Below are 13382 nucleotides of genomic sequence, written 5' to 3'. Positions count from 1 at the left end.
CAGTGATAAACATTATTGTAAACAGTTAACAATTAAGCACAAACGAGTATTTCAAAGACAGGTCATATGGTCATTTACTGTGTTGCTGAGCATTCAGTAGAATGGAGTATTCTGTTAGGTAACGTAATTAAAAATAACAAAGTTTGATTGGGTCACAGGTTAAACATTTATGAGATACAATTATTAAGTATTTATTTGGTTGTGGGTGAGTAAGTGATTTTTAAGAAGAGACTTGAATTTATAAACAGACAGTGTTTCTTTTATATTCACAGGTAGTGAATTCCAGATTTTTGGGCCTTTTATGTGCATTGAGTTTTTGCATAGTGTGAGATGGTCATGTGTTCTGTTGAGGTTGGTAAGGAGACGTTTGAAGAGAGGGTTTATATCCGAGTTAAGTGTTCTATGTATGTAGTAGGTACAATAATAAGTATGGATGTTTTGTATGGTGAGTAGGTTTTAGAGTTTTGAATATTGGTGGAGTGTGCTGCCTGTAGTGGGAATTTGTTATCATTCTGACTGCGGCCTTTTGTTGGGTAATTAATGGTCTGAGATGGTTTATTGTTGTTGAGCCCCATGTACAAATTCCATAGGTGAGATAGGGGTAAATAAGTGTTTTATTGAAATTGCTGTTAATGGTTTCTAGGGGACTTTTTCTAAGTTTACTGAAACCTATTCTAAACTTAGAAAAAATCCCCTAGAAACCGTTAACAGCAATTTCAATAAAACAATAAAACTTCTACTGAAAGGCAAAGGTGAATTAATCAAACAATTTACTTCCACTAATCCATCTTTACCTTACATGTATGGACTAATAAAAACACACAAACCAGGGAATCCAGTCAGACCAATTATTAGCTCCATAGGCTCAGTTTCATATAAATTATCCAAATGGCTTGTTGACATTTTGAGCCCTATTATTGGCAAAATTTCTAACTTTAATGTTAAAAACAACATAGATTTAGTTGATAAATTAAGCTCCTTGACTGACTTAAATGATTTTAACATGGTTAGTTTTGATGTTACTTCCTTGTTTACGAAAGTTCCTGTTGATGATTTATTAAGTTTCTTATCTGAAGAACTCGTTAATTATGATTTACCATTGCCAGTTCCTACCATCATTAAACTTATTAAACTTTGCATTGTTGATGCAAATTTTGTATTTAATGATAAATTTTACACTCAGAAGTTTGGTATGGCAATGGGAAATCCTCTTTCACCTGTTGTTAGTAACCTATACATGGAGTTTTTTGAAACAAGGCTGCTTAACACAATCCTCCCTAATAGAGCTAAATGGTTCAGATATGTTGATGATATTTTGTGTCTTATGCCCAAGAATGTAGATATACACCATTTCCTTGACAAATTAAATATCTTAGCCCATTCTATAAACTTTACTGTTGAGTTTGAAGAAAATAACTCATTGCCTTTTCTAGATGTTTTAATTATTAAGGGTAATAATGAATTCAAATTTAAAATTTACAGAAAACCTGCAAATAACTGTTCCTATGTACACTATTATTCTTCACATCAAGATAGAGTTAAACTGTCTGTTTTCTCAATGTTTTTGAGAGCGTTACGTATTTGTAGTCCAGAGTTCATAGATGAGGAAATATCCAAAATTTATGAAATAGCAAATGATTTGAAATACCCAAGAAACATAATTGATAAATCTTTTAAAATTGCTAGAAATACTTTCTACAATCCAAAAAGGGACAACCAGCCTTATTCAACTAAAAATATGTTGGTTCTCCCTTACCATGAAAACTTGGTTGATATGCCTTCTCTTCTTAAGACTTTTAATATCAAAGTTGTATTTAAAAATCTTGATACAGTAAAAAAACTTTTGATAAAGAATTCCCCCCAAAATGCTGACGGATGTGTCTATAAGATTCCTTGTAAAATTTGCGATAAAGTTTATTACGGTCAAACTGGTAAAAGTCTAGAACTAAGATTAAAACAACATAAATATAGCATTAGAATCGGACAAGATTCCAATGCTCTATTTATTCATGTGAGAGATTTTAACCATCCAACTGATTTTCAAAAAGTTGAGAAAGTTGTATCAAGCGAGTCCATGGTCGACAGGTATATAATTGAATCTTGTTTCATAAAAAGCAGTTTTGACAATAATATGGATATTTCCTTAGGTTTATATAAATTAGATCCATTTATAATTAACCCTTTCAGGGTCCGTCCCGTAGATCTACGGCTTTACGTTCAGGGTCCAAACCGTAGATCTACGTCATGAGCTCAGCTCACTCTGATAAACTGTGAGTGGTACATTTGGGCCTAGATATGAGAGAATACATCTATGTGGTATGTGTGCACCACATAAAACAGATCCTGCAGCAGACTGTGTATAATGAGAGAAAAAAAACTGAAATCATGATTTTTCGATTAAAACAGCGACTTTGCAGTGTTTTTTCGTATGTTTTTTATAGTTGTATTTGCGATTTCTTGGTCTCATTTGATAGAATGGAAGACATATTACAGAAATAGAGATGATTTTGATTGGTTTTAGCACTGAAAATGGCTTGAAACTGAGCTCAAATTAGCAGAAATGTTAAATTTTTGCCGATATTCAAGAGTAAACAAACGACCTCACACGTCTAATACACGCCAGCTGATGGGTCTAATATGCATTCACAAATATTGTGATGATATTTATACAATTATTACAGTATTGCATAACAGTAAATCTTCTATTTTTTGGTGTGAATAAAAATTCATTATGTGAATAAAAAATCAAAATGGAATTTATTTGTAAAGCCTCAAAACATAACTAATGAACAGAGGAAATGTTAGTTTAGTTCCAGGAATACCTACATTGTTTATTCTGGACCCTATTTTGAAATTGGAATATTTTGAAATTTGTGTTAAATTGGCCAAATTAACAATTTCCGATCACTTTAATTTGTAGTTGAAACAGTTGACTTGGCGATTTCTTGTGCTCAGTTGATAGAATAGAAGTAATACTAGTGAAATAGCTAAGAATTTGGTTGACTGGAATAATGTAATTAGCCTAAAATGGGAGTCAAAGTCAGCACAATCGCCGATTCGTAAATATCGCTGACACATCAAAATTCGCAAGAGCATAATTTCGTCAATTTTCCATCAAATTTTGTACTTTTTGTTGTATTACCTTCACAAAAAGATTCTCTACCATTTCATAAGAAAAAATAAAATTTTTTTTTTTTTTGAAAATTCTTGGACACTGGAGCACCACTTCAGATTTGGGCCTTGGACCCTGAAGGGGTTAATAGAATTTGGGAAGAATTTAATAATACATTGGACAAATAATAAATTTTAAAATTCTTAATTCTTGGGTAGAATAGTTTGTTTGTGGGTTGTGTGAAAGACCAGTCTAGTTGGGCCAGTGGGCCTGCTGCAGTGTTCTCTTTCTTATGAGTCACGCATCAGGTATTGCTTTGTTGTGGGATGTGATAGTGAGGTGTGATCTAGACCCTTTATATGCCTTCCTTTGATGCATTACTTTTATTGTTCCTTGATAATGTGAGTAGTCATGTAAGCGCTTGGAATTTCTCTACTCTCACTCTCTCTCTCTCTCTGTCTGTCTCTCTGTCTGTCTGTCTCTCTCTGTCTCTCTCTCTCTGTCTCTGTCTGCCTGTCTCTGTCTGTCTGTCTGTCTCTCTCTCTCTCTCTCTCTGTATATATATTATATATATAATTTTTTTTAACACATCGGCCGTCTCTCACCGAGGCAGGGTGACCCAAAAGAAAGAAAAACCCCAAAAGAAAAAAAAACTTCCACTATCAGTCAACACTTTCACCATCACTCATACATAATCACTGTCTTTGCAGAGGCGCCCAGATATGACAGTTTAGATAGTCACTCCCAAACTGCCAATATCCCAAACCCCTCTTTTAAAGTACAGGCATTGTACTTCCCACATCCAGGACTCAAGTCTGGCTAACCGGTTTCCCTGAATCCCTTCACTAAATATTACCCTGCTCACACTACAACAGTTTGTCAGGTCCCAAAAACCATTCATCTCCTTTCACTCCTATCTAACATGCTCACGCACACTTGCTGGAAATCCAAGCACACAACCACCTTTCCAACCTTTTTGAGGACAACCCCTATCCCGCCTTCCTTTCCCTACAGATTTATACGTTCTCCAAGTCATTCTGCTTTGTTCCATTCTCTCTAAATGACCAAAGCACCTCAACAAACCCTCTTCAGCCCTCTGACTAGTACTTTCAGTAACTCCACACCTCCTCCTAATTTCCACACTTCGAATTCTCTGCATAATATTTACACTACACATTGCCCTTAGACAGGATATCTCCACTGCCTCCAGCCTCCTCCTTGCTGTAGCATTTACAGCCCAAGCTTCACACCCATATAAGACTGTTGGTACCACTATACTTTCATACATTCCCTTCTTTGCCTCCATGGATAATTTTTTTTTCTCCACAGATACCTCAACACATGATAACGACATATAAAATACTGCGCGGAATAGACAAGGTGGACAAAGACGGGATGTTCCAGAGAAGGGACACAGACACAAGAGGTCACAATTGGAAGTTGAAGACTCAGATGAATCAAAGGGATGTTAGGAAGTATTTCTTCAGTCATAGAGTAGTCAGACTGTGGAATAGCCTAGAAAGTGACGTAGTGGAGGCGGGAACCATACATAGTTTTAAGGAGAGGTATGATAGAGCTCATGGGGCAGGGAGAGAGAGGACCTAGTAGCAATCAGCGAAGAGGCGGGGCCAGGAGCTGTGAATCGACCCCTGCAACCACAAATAGGTGAGTACATCACTCGCCTTTTTTCCTTCATTAATTCTGTGGTGAACCTCATCCTTCATAAACCCATCTGCTGAGAAGTCAGCTCCCAAATATCTGAAAACATTCACTTCTTCCATAGTCCCTCTCTCCAGTGTGATATCCAATTTTTCTTCATCTAAATCGTTTGATACCCTCATCACCTTACTCTTACCTATATTCACTTTAAACTTTCTACCTTTACACACCCTCCCGAACTCATCCACTAACCTTTGTAACTTTTCTTTAGAATCTCCCAAAAGCACAGTATCATTAGCAAGATGTATCTCTGTGAACTCCCATTTTGTATTTGATTCCCCATAACTTAATCCCACCCCTCTCCCCAACACCCTAGCATTTTCTTCTTTTACAACCCCATCTATAAATATATTAAACAACCATGGTGACATTACACATCCCTGTCTAAGACCTACTTTTACTGGAAAGTAGTCTCCCTCTCTTCTACACACCCTAACTTGAGCCTCACTATCCTCATAAAAACTCTTTACAGCATTTAGTAACATACCACCTATTCCATGTACAGTGGACCCCCGCATAACGATCACCTCCGAATGCAACCAATTATGTAAGTGTATTTATGTAAGTGCGTTTGTACGTGTATGTTTGGGGGTCTGAAATGGACTAATCTACTCCACAATATTCCTTATGGGAACAAATTCGGTCAGTACTGGCACCTGAACATACTTCTGGAGTGAAAAAATATTGTTAACGGGGGTCCACTGTACTTGCAACATCTGCGACATTGCTCCCCTATCCACTCTATCATATACCTTTTCTAAATACATAAATGCAATGAGAACTTCCCTACCTTTATCCAAATACTGTTCACTTATATGCTTCATTGTAAACACTTGATCTACACATCCGATACCCACTCTAATGCGTCCTTGTTCATCCGCAATCCTACTTTCTGTCTTACCTCTAGTTCTTTCAATGATAACCCTACCATACACTTTTCCTGGTATACTCAGTAAACTTATTCCCCTATAATTTTTACAGTCTCTTTTGTTCCTCTTCCCTATATATAAAGGAACTATACATGCTCTCTGCCAATCCCAAGGTACATTCCCCTCTTTCATACATTTATTAAAGAAAAATACCAACCATTCCAACACTATATCCCCCTGCTTTTAACATTTCTGTTTTGATCCCATCAGTTCCAGCTGCTTTACCCCCTTTCATTCTATGTAATGCCTCACGCACCTTCCCCACACTTACGTTCTGCTCTTCTTCACTCCTAAAATTATGTTATACCCCCCCTGGCCAGTGCTTGAAATTACCGCCTCCCTTTCTTCATCAACATTTAAAAATTCCCCAATATATTCCTGCTATCTGCCCAATACCTCCATCTCCCCATCTACTAACTCCCCTACTCTGTTTTTAACTGACAAATCCATTCGTTCCCTAGGCTTTCTTAATTTGTTTTTCTCACTCTTAAATTTTTCCCTATTCTCATTAAAATTTCTTGACAATGCCTCTCCTACTCTATCATTTGCCCTCCTTTTGCAATCTCTCACCACTCTCTTTACCTTTCTTTTACTCTCCATATACTCTGCCCTTTTTATATTGCTTCTGCTTTGTAAAAACCTCTCAAAAGCTACCTTTTTCTCTTTTATCACACCTTTTACGTCATCATTTAACCAATCACTCCTCTTTCCTCCTGCATCCACCCTCCCATAGCCACAAACTTCTGCCCCACATTCTAATACTGCATTTTTAAAACATCCCATCCCTCTTCAATCCCCCCACTACCCATACTTGCACTAGCCCACCTTTCTGCCAATAGCTGTATATATCTCACCCTAACTTCCCCCTCCCTTAGTTTATAAACTTTCACCTCTCTCTTATTTTCTGTTGCCCTTTTCCTTTTATCCTATCTACCTCTAACTGTAGCTACAACTAAATAATGATCCGATAAATCCATTGCCCCTCTATAAACATGTACATCCTGAAGCCTACCCATCAACCTTTTATCCACCAATACATAATCTAACAAACTACTTTCATTATGTGCTACAGCATACCTTGTATACTTATTTATCCTCTTTTTCATAAAATATGTATTACTTATTACCAAACCTCTTTCTACACATAGTTCCATTAAAGGCTCCCCATTTTCATTTACCCCTGGCACCCCAAATTTACCTACTACTCCCTCCAGAACATTTTTACCCACTTTAGCATTGAGATTACCAACCACAAGTACTTTCTCACTTGGTTCAAAACTCCCCATGCACTCAACATTTCCCAAAATCTCTCTCTCTCCTCTATACTTCTCTCTTCTCCAGGTGCATGAACACTTACTATAACCCACTTTTCACATCCAACCCTTATTTTACTCCACATAATCTTTGAATTTATACATTTACATTCCTTCCTTAGCTCTAACTCTATTAGAAACCCCTGACCTAATCCTATTTATTTCTCCCCACTGAAACTCTCCTACCCCCTTCAGCTTTGTTTCACTTGAAGCCAGGACATCCAGCTTCTTTTCATTCATAGCATCCACAATCATCTCTTTCTTATTATTTGCACAACATCCACGCACATTCAAACATCCCACTTTGACGGTTTTCTTCTTTTTCTTTTTAGTAAGCTATATGGGAAAAGGGGTTACTAGCCCATTGCTCCTGGCATTCAGTTGACTTTTACAACACACATGACTTAAAGACGAAAGATTCTTATTCCGCTTACCCATGGATATGAAAGCAAAAAGCAATAAGAACAATAACTATTAAGATAAAATCAAAGAAAACTCAGATGAGTGTGTACATAAATGTATACATGCATGTGTAGTGTGACCTAAGTGTAAGTAGAAGTAGCAAGACATACCTGAAATCTTGCATGTTTATGAGACAGAAAAAAAGGCAGCAGCAATCTTACCATAACGTAAAACAATTACAGGTTTCCGTTTTACCTCCCTGGGTGGTTGCTGTCAGTAAGTAAGTAAGTTTATTCAGGTATACACAAATACAGTTACATAGATTATTATACATAGCAGCATATGTGTAGAGAACCTAGGATAACCCAAAAAAGTCAGACAAAGCGACTTACATGTATTTCCATTGGGGTCATTTTAATACCTTATTATTATTATACAATGAAGGAGATGATAATATCTTATTATTATACTATAAAGGATATATACTATGAATAAGGTAAAAAGAGTTATTTACATTAACATGTAATGTTAGCTAAAAAAATCTGATATCCAATCTTTCATCACCTAATCTTTTTGTTATCCTCATAACCTTACTCTTTCCTGTATTCACTTTTAATTTTCTTCTTTTGCACACCCTACCAAATTCATCCACCAATCTCTGCAACTTCTCTTCAGAATCTCCCAAGAGCACATCACACATCCTTGTCTAAGGCCTACTTTTACTGGGAAATAATTTCCCTCTTTCCTACATACTGTGACAACTCCCACTTTGTGTGTGATTCTTTATCTTTTAACTCCACGCCTCTTGTCAAGACCCTCGCATTTACTTCTCTTACAACCCCATCTATAAATATATTAAACAACCACGGTGACATCACACATCCTTGTCTAAGGCCTACTTTTACTGGGAAATAATTTCCCTCTTTCCTACATACTCTAACTTGAGCCTCACTATCCTCGTAAAAACTCTTCACTGCTTTCAGTAACCTACCTCCTACACCATACACTTGCAACATCTGCCACATTGCCCCCCTATCCACCCTGTCATACGCCTTTTCCAAATCCATAAATGCCACAAAGACCTCTTTAACCTTATCTAAATACTGTTCACTTATATGTTTCACTGTAAACACCTGGTCCACACACCCCCTACCTTTCCTAAAGCCTCCTTGTTCATCTGCTATCCTATTCTCTGTCTTACTCTTAATTCTTTCAATAATAACTCTACCATACACTTTACCAGGTATACTCAACAGACTTATCCCCCTATAATTTTTGCACTCTCTTTTGTCCCCTTTGCCTTTATACAAAGGAACTATGCATGCTCTCTGCCAATCCCTAGGTACCTTACCCTCTTCCATGCATTTATTGAATAATTGCACCAACCACTCCAAAACTATATCCCCACCTGCTTTTAACATTTCTATCTTTATCCCAGAATTTGTAGTTTGGAAATTAGGAGGAGGTGAGAAATTACCAGGACTATTATTCAAAGGGTTGAGGAGGGGTTGTTGAGGCGGTTCTGACATGTAGAGAGGATGGAAGGAAATAGAATGGCTTCAAGAGTGTATAAATCTGTAGGGGAAGGAAGGTGGGGTGGGGCTCATCCCCGAAAAGGTTGGAGGGAGTGGGTAAAGGAGTTTTTGTGGGTGAGAGGCTTAGACTTCCAGTAAGTGTGCGTGAGCACGTTAGATAGGAGTGAATGGAGACAAATGGTTTTGGGGACCTGACGAGCTGTTGGAGTGTGAGCAGGGTAATTAATATTTTGTGAAGGGATTCAGGGAAACCGGTTAGCCAGACTTGAGTCCTGGAAATGGGAAGTACAATGACTACACTTTAACCCTTTGAGGGTCGAGAGCCTCGATCCTGAACTCCCACTGGGGGTTGAAAAATATTTGAAAAAAAAAAAAAATTATGAAATAATCTTTTCCGGATTGTAATGACACCAAAAGTATGAAATTTGATGGAAAACTTACAGAATTATGCTCTTGCAAAGCTAGCAGTCTCGACGATATTTATGCATCGGTGATGTCGCCCACTTTGAGCTCTATTTTCGGTCAATTCCAATGCTCCAGTCGACTAAAATCATAGCTATTTTGCTAGACCTCTATTTGTTCTATCAGTTGAGTACAAGTAACCGCCCATTTACCGATTTCAACTACCCAATAAAGTGGTCAGAAATTGGCAATTTGGCCAATTTCACACAAATTTCAAAAGATGCCAATTTCAAAATAAGGTCCAAAATAAACAAGACAGACTTTCCTGGCATTAATAAAATAACATTTTCTCTGTTCATTAGTCATGTCTCCAGGCCCCTCTTATATTACCCTTGCCTTCCATTTTGAATTTATATTCTCACAAAAAATAAAAGATTTACTGCTATGCAGACATCTGCATTATTGTAAAAACAGTATAAATAAATAATATCAGCACATTTGTGAAAGAATATTAAACTAACCAGTTGACGTGTATTGGATGTGTGGTGTGATTTGTTTACTCTTGAACACAGGCAAAAATCGAACATTTCCACTATTTTGAGCTCAATTTCAAGGTACTTTTTATTGTGAAACCAATCAAAATCATCTCTATTTCTGTAATATACCTTCCATTCTATCAACTGAGACCAAGAAAACAAGAGTACAACCATAAATACCACACAAAAATACAGTGGAACTCTGGTTTTCTTATGGTCTAAATATCATACAATTTGGATTTAGAACACTTTTTTGGGCGAAATTTTGGTCTGGATTTCGTACCTCCATCTGGAAATCATATGTATCAGATGCATCCGCCCGCCCACCCGGGATGCCGCCACTCTCATGCGTACGTGTCTCAGTCTGGCTCTGTCACTGGTTGAGTGAGCATTCATCTGAAACATTTCTCTATTTTGCTTGTTTATTGATTGCGACTGTGAAATAAGCCACCATGGGCCCAAAGAAAGTTCCTAATGCCAGCCCTTTGGTAAAGAAGGTGAGAAACAATAGAATTCAAGAAAGAGATTGTAGAAAAATACGAAAGTGGCGTACGTTTAGCTGAGCTTGCCAGGATGTATGTGAAGTCAAAATCAACAATCTGTTCCATCCTGGCAAAGAAAGTAGAAATCAAGGAAGCTAAAGTTGCAAAAGGGGTAAATATGCTAACGAAACAGAGATCATAAACAATCGAAGATGTAGGGAAGTAGTTTTTAGTGTGGATCAACGAGAAACAGTTAGTAATAATGTTGGTAGAATTACCGACAATATGTAAAGTAAAAGGACACAAGTGCAACTCACGTGACATTTTATTGTGGCAACGTTTCGCTCTCCAGATTTGTCAAGCCGTTACAAACAGTACATGGTCACAGAGGGTATATATAGGCTCAGAGTGAGGTGCAGTACTAGTGGTAGTACTACTACCACTATATATATATACACCTACCATCCGACTTACGACCTGCTCAACTTACGACCACTCGACTTACGACCGTGTTTTTTATGCCAAATTTCTGGGAAATAAACAACTATTTGTGTTGTACACAGTGTTTACCCTAAACCTTACAGTATAAAATACAGTACTAACAACATAAAAAGTAAAGTAAAACATGAAATACCAAAATAAAACAATAAAATAAAGTCATTACAAAAATGTTTTGTTGATATTCAATAGTAAAGTTCGACTTACGACCATTTCGACTTACGACCGGTTTCTTTCAACCGAACTCGGTCGTAAGTCGGATGGTAGGTGTATATATATATACATTATATATATATATATTATATATATATATATATATATACATTATATATATATATATACGTATATGTGTATATATATATATATATATATATATATATATATATTATATATATATATATATATATATATATATATATGTATATGTATATATATATAATATATAATATATATACAGTGGACCCCCGGTTAACGATTTTAATCCGTGCAAGAGGGGTAATTGTTATGCGAAATAATCGCTATGCGAATTAATTTTCCCCATAAGAAATAATGGAAATAAAATTAATCCGTGCAAGACACCCAAAAGTATGAAAAAAAAATTTTTTTACCACAAAAAAATGTTAATTTTAGTACACACAAACTGAAAAAGGCATGCACAATTACATGACACTTACTTTTATTGAAGATCTGGTGATGATTGATGGGATGGGAGGAGGGGAGAGCATTATCTTCTTACTGTTTAGAAGGGGAATCCCCTTCCATTAGGACTTGAGGTAGCAAGTCCTTTTCTGGGGTTACTTCCCTTCTTCTTTTAATGCCACTAGGACCAGCTTGAGAGTCACTGGACCTCTGTCGCACAACAAATCTGTCCATAGAGCTCTGTACCTCCCGTTCCTTTACGATTTGTCTAAAATGGGCCATAACATTGTCATTGAAATAGTCACCAGCACGGCTTGCAACAGCTGTGTCAGGGTGATTTTCATCTATAAAGGTTTGCAGTTCAACCCACTGTGCACATATTTCCTTAATTTTTGAAGTAGGCACAATGGATTCCACAACTGGCATAGGCTTCTCAGGGTTAGCCCCAAACCCTTCAAAATCTTTCTTAATTTCCATACTAATTCTCACCCTTTTTACCACAGGGTTGGCACTAGAAGCTTTCTTGGGGCCCATGGTCACTTATTTTCCAGAAACAGCACCGAAAACACTGTAATAATACGAAATATTCCGAGTGTATGCTTGGATGTTACCGCGGAGGCTGGCTGGTAAACAATGGACGCGTCTCGGACGAAGGTCGGTGAGCGGGTTTTTAATCACTATGCGGGGCAAAATTTTGGCGAACAAAGCGTTCGCTATGCGGATTGTTCGCTATGCAAGGCGTTCGCTATGCGGGGGTCCACTGTATATATATATATATATATATATATATATATATATATATATATATATATATATATATATATATATATACAGTGGACCCCCGCATAACGATTACCTCCGAATGCGACCAATTATGTAAGTGTATTTATGTAAGTGCGTTTGTACGTGTATGTTTGGGGGTCTGAAATGGACTAATCTACTTCACAATATTCCTTATGGGAATAAATTCGGTCAGTACTGGCACCTGAACATACTTACGAAGTGAAAAAATATCGTTAACCGGGGGTCCACTGTATATATATATATATATATTGTAGGTAGTAGGTTGGTAGACAGCAACCACCCAGGGAGGTACTACCATTCTGTCAAGTGAGTGTAAAACGAAAGCCTGTAATTGTTTTACATGATGGTAGGATTGCTGGAGTTTTTTGTCTGTCTCATAAACATGCAAGATTTCAGGTACGTCTTGCTACTTCTACTTACACTTAGGTCACACTACACATACATGTACAAGCATATACACCTACCATCCGACTTACGACCTGCTCGACTTACGACTGTATTTTTTATGCCAAATTTCTGGAAAATAAACAACTATTTGTGTCGTACACAGTGTTTATCCTAAACCTTACAGTATAAAATACAGTACAGGTCGGCCATCACTAATCCGGCATCGTTGGGACCTGTAGTGTGCCAGATTAGTGAGTTTGCCGGATTACAGAGTGATTAGGTTAGAATACATTTAATTAACCTATCAATACTCCTTCTGCTACATCTTCCTCATTTTCATCACTACTGTCTCCTCCATTGGCTTCCTGCTGTGGATTTACAACCATCTACACAATTTCTGAGTGAGTATAATGATGAAATTTGAGTCAGTATAATGATTTGAGTCAGTATAATGATGAAATTATGCTAGCTGAAATTAGTGCCGGATTACTGATGGAACCGGATAACTGATTGCCGGATTAATGATGGCTGACCTGTACTAACAACATAAAAAGTAAAGTAAAACATGAAATACCAAAATAAAACAATAAAATAAAGTCATTACAAAAATGTTTTGTTGATATT

At 37.0% G+C, this 13382-nt stretch overlaps 1 protein-coding gene across 1 annotated transcript in view; it reads left to right on the top strand.

Moving 5' to 3' along the window:
* Positions 1-5374, top strand: part of LOC128691943 (uncharacterized) — a 70525-nt gene extending 65151 nt beyond the window's left edge. The window contains exon 11 of the transcript XR_011391058.1: positions 4442-5374. The gene's annotated coding sequence lies outside the window, so the exon portion shown is untranslated. The remainder of the gene's footprint in view (positions 1-4441) is intronic.
* The last annotated feature ends 8008 nt before the right edge of the window (positions 5375-13382 follow it).

This window comes from Cherax quadricarinatus, chromosome 6 (assembly GCF_038502225.1).
Source record: "Cherax quadricarinatus isolate ZL_2023a chromosome 6, ASM3850222v1, whole genome shotgun sequence".
Classification (NCBI taxonomy): domain Eukaryota; kingdom Metazoa; phylum Arthropoda; class Malacostraca; order Decapoda; family Parastacidae; genus Cherax; species Cherax quadricarinatus.
The sequence above is the reverse complement of the archived record's forward strand: the minus strand, read 5'-3'. Positions and strand labels throughout refer to the sequence as shown.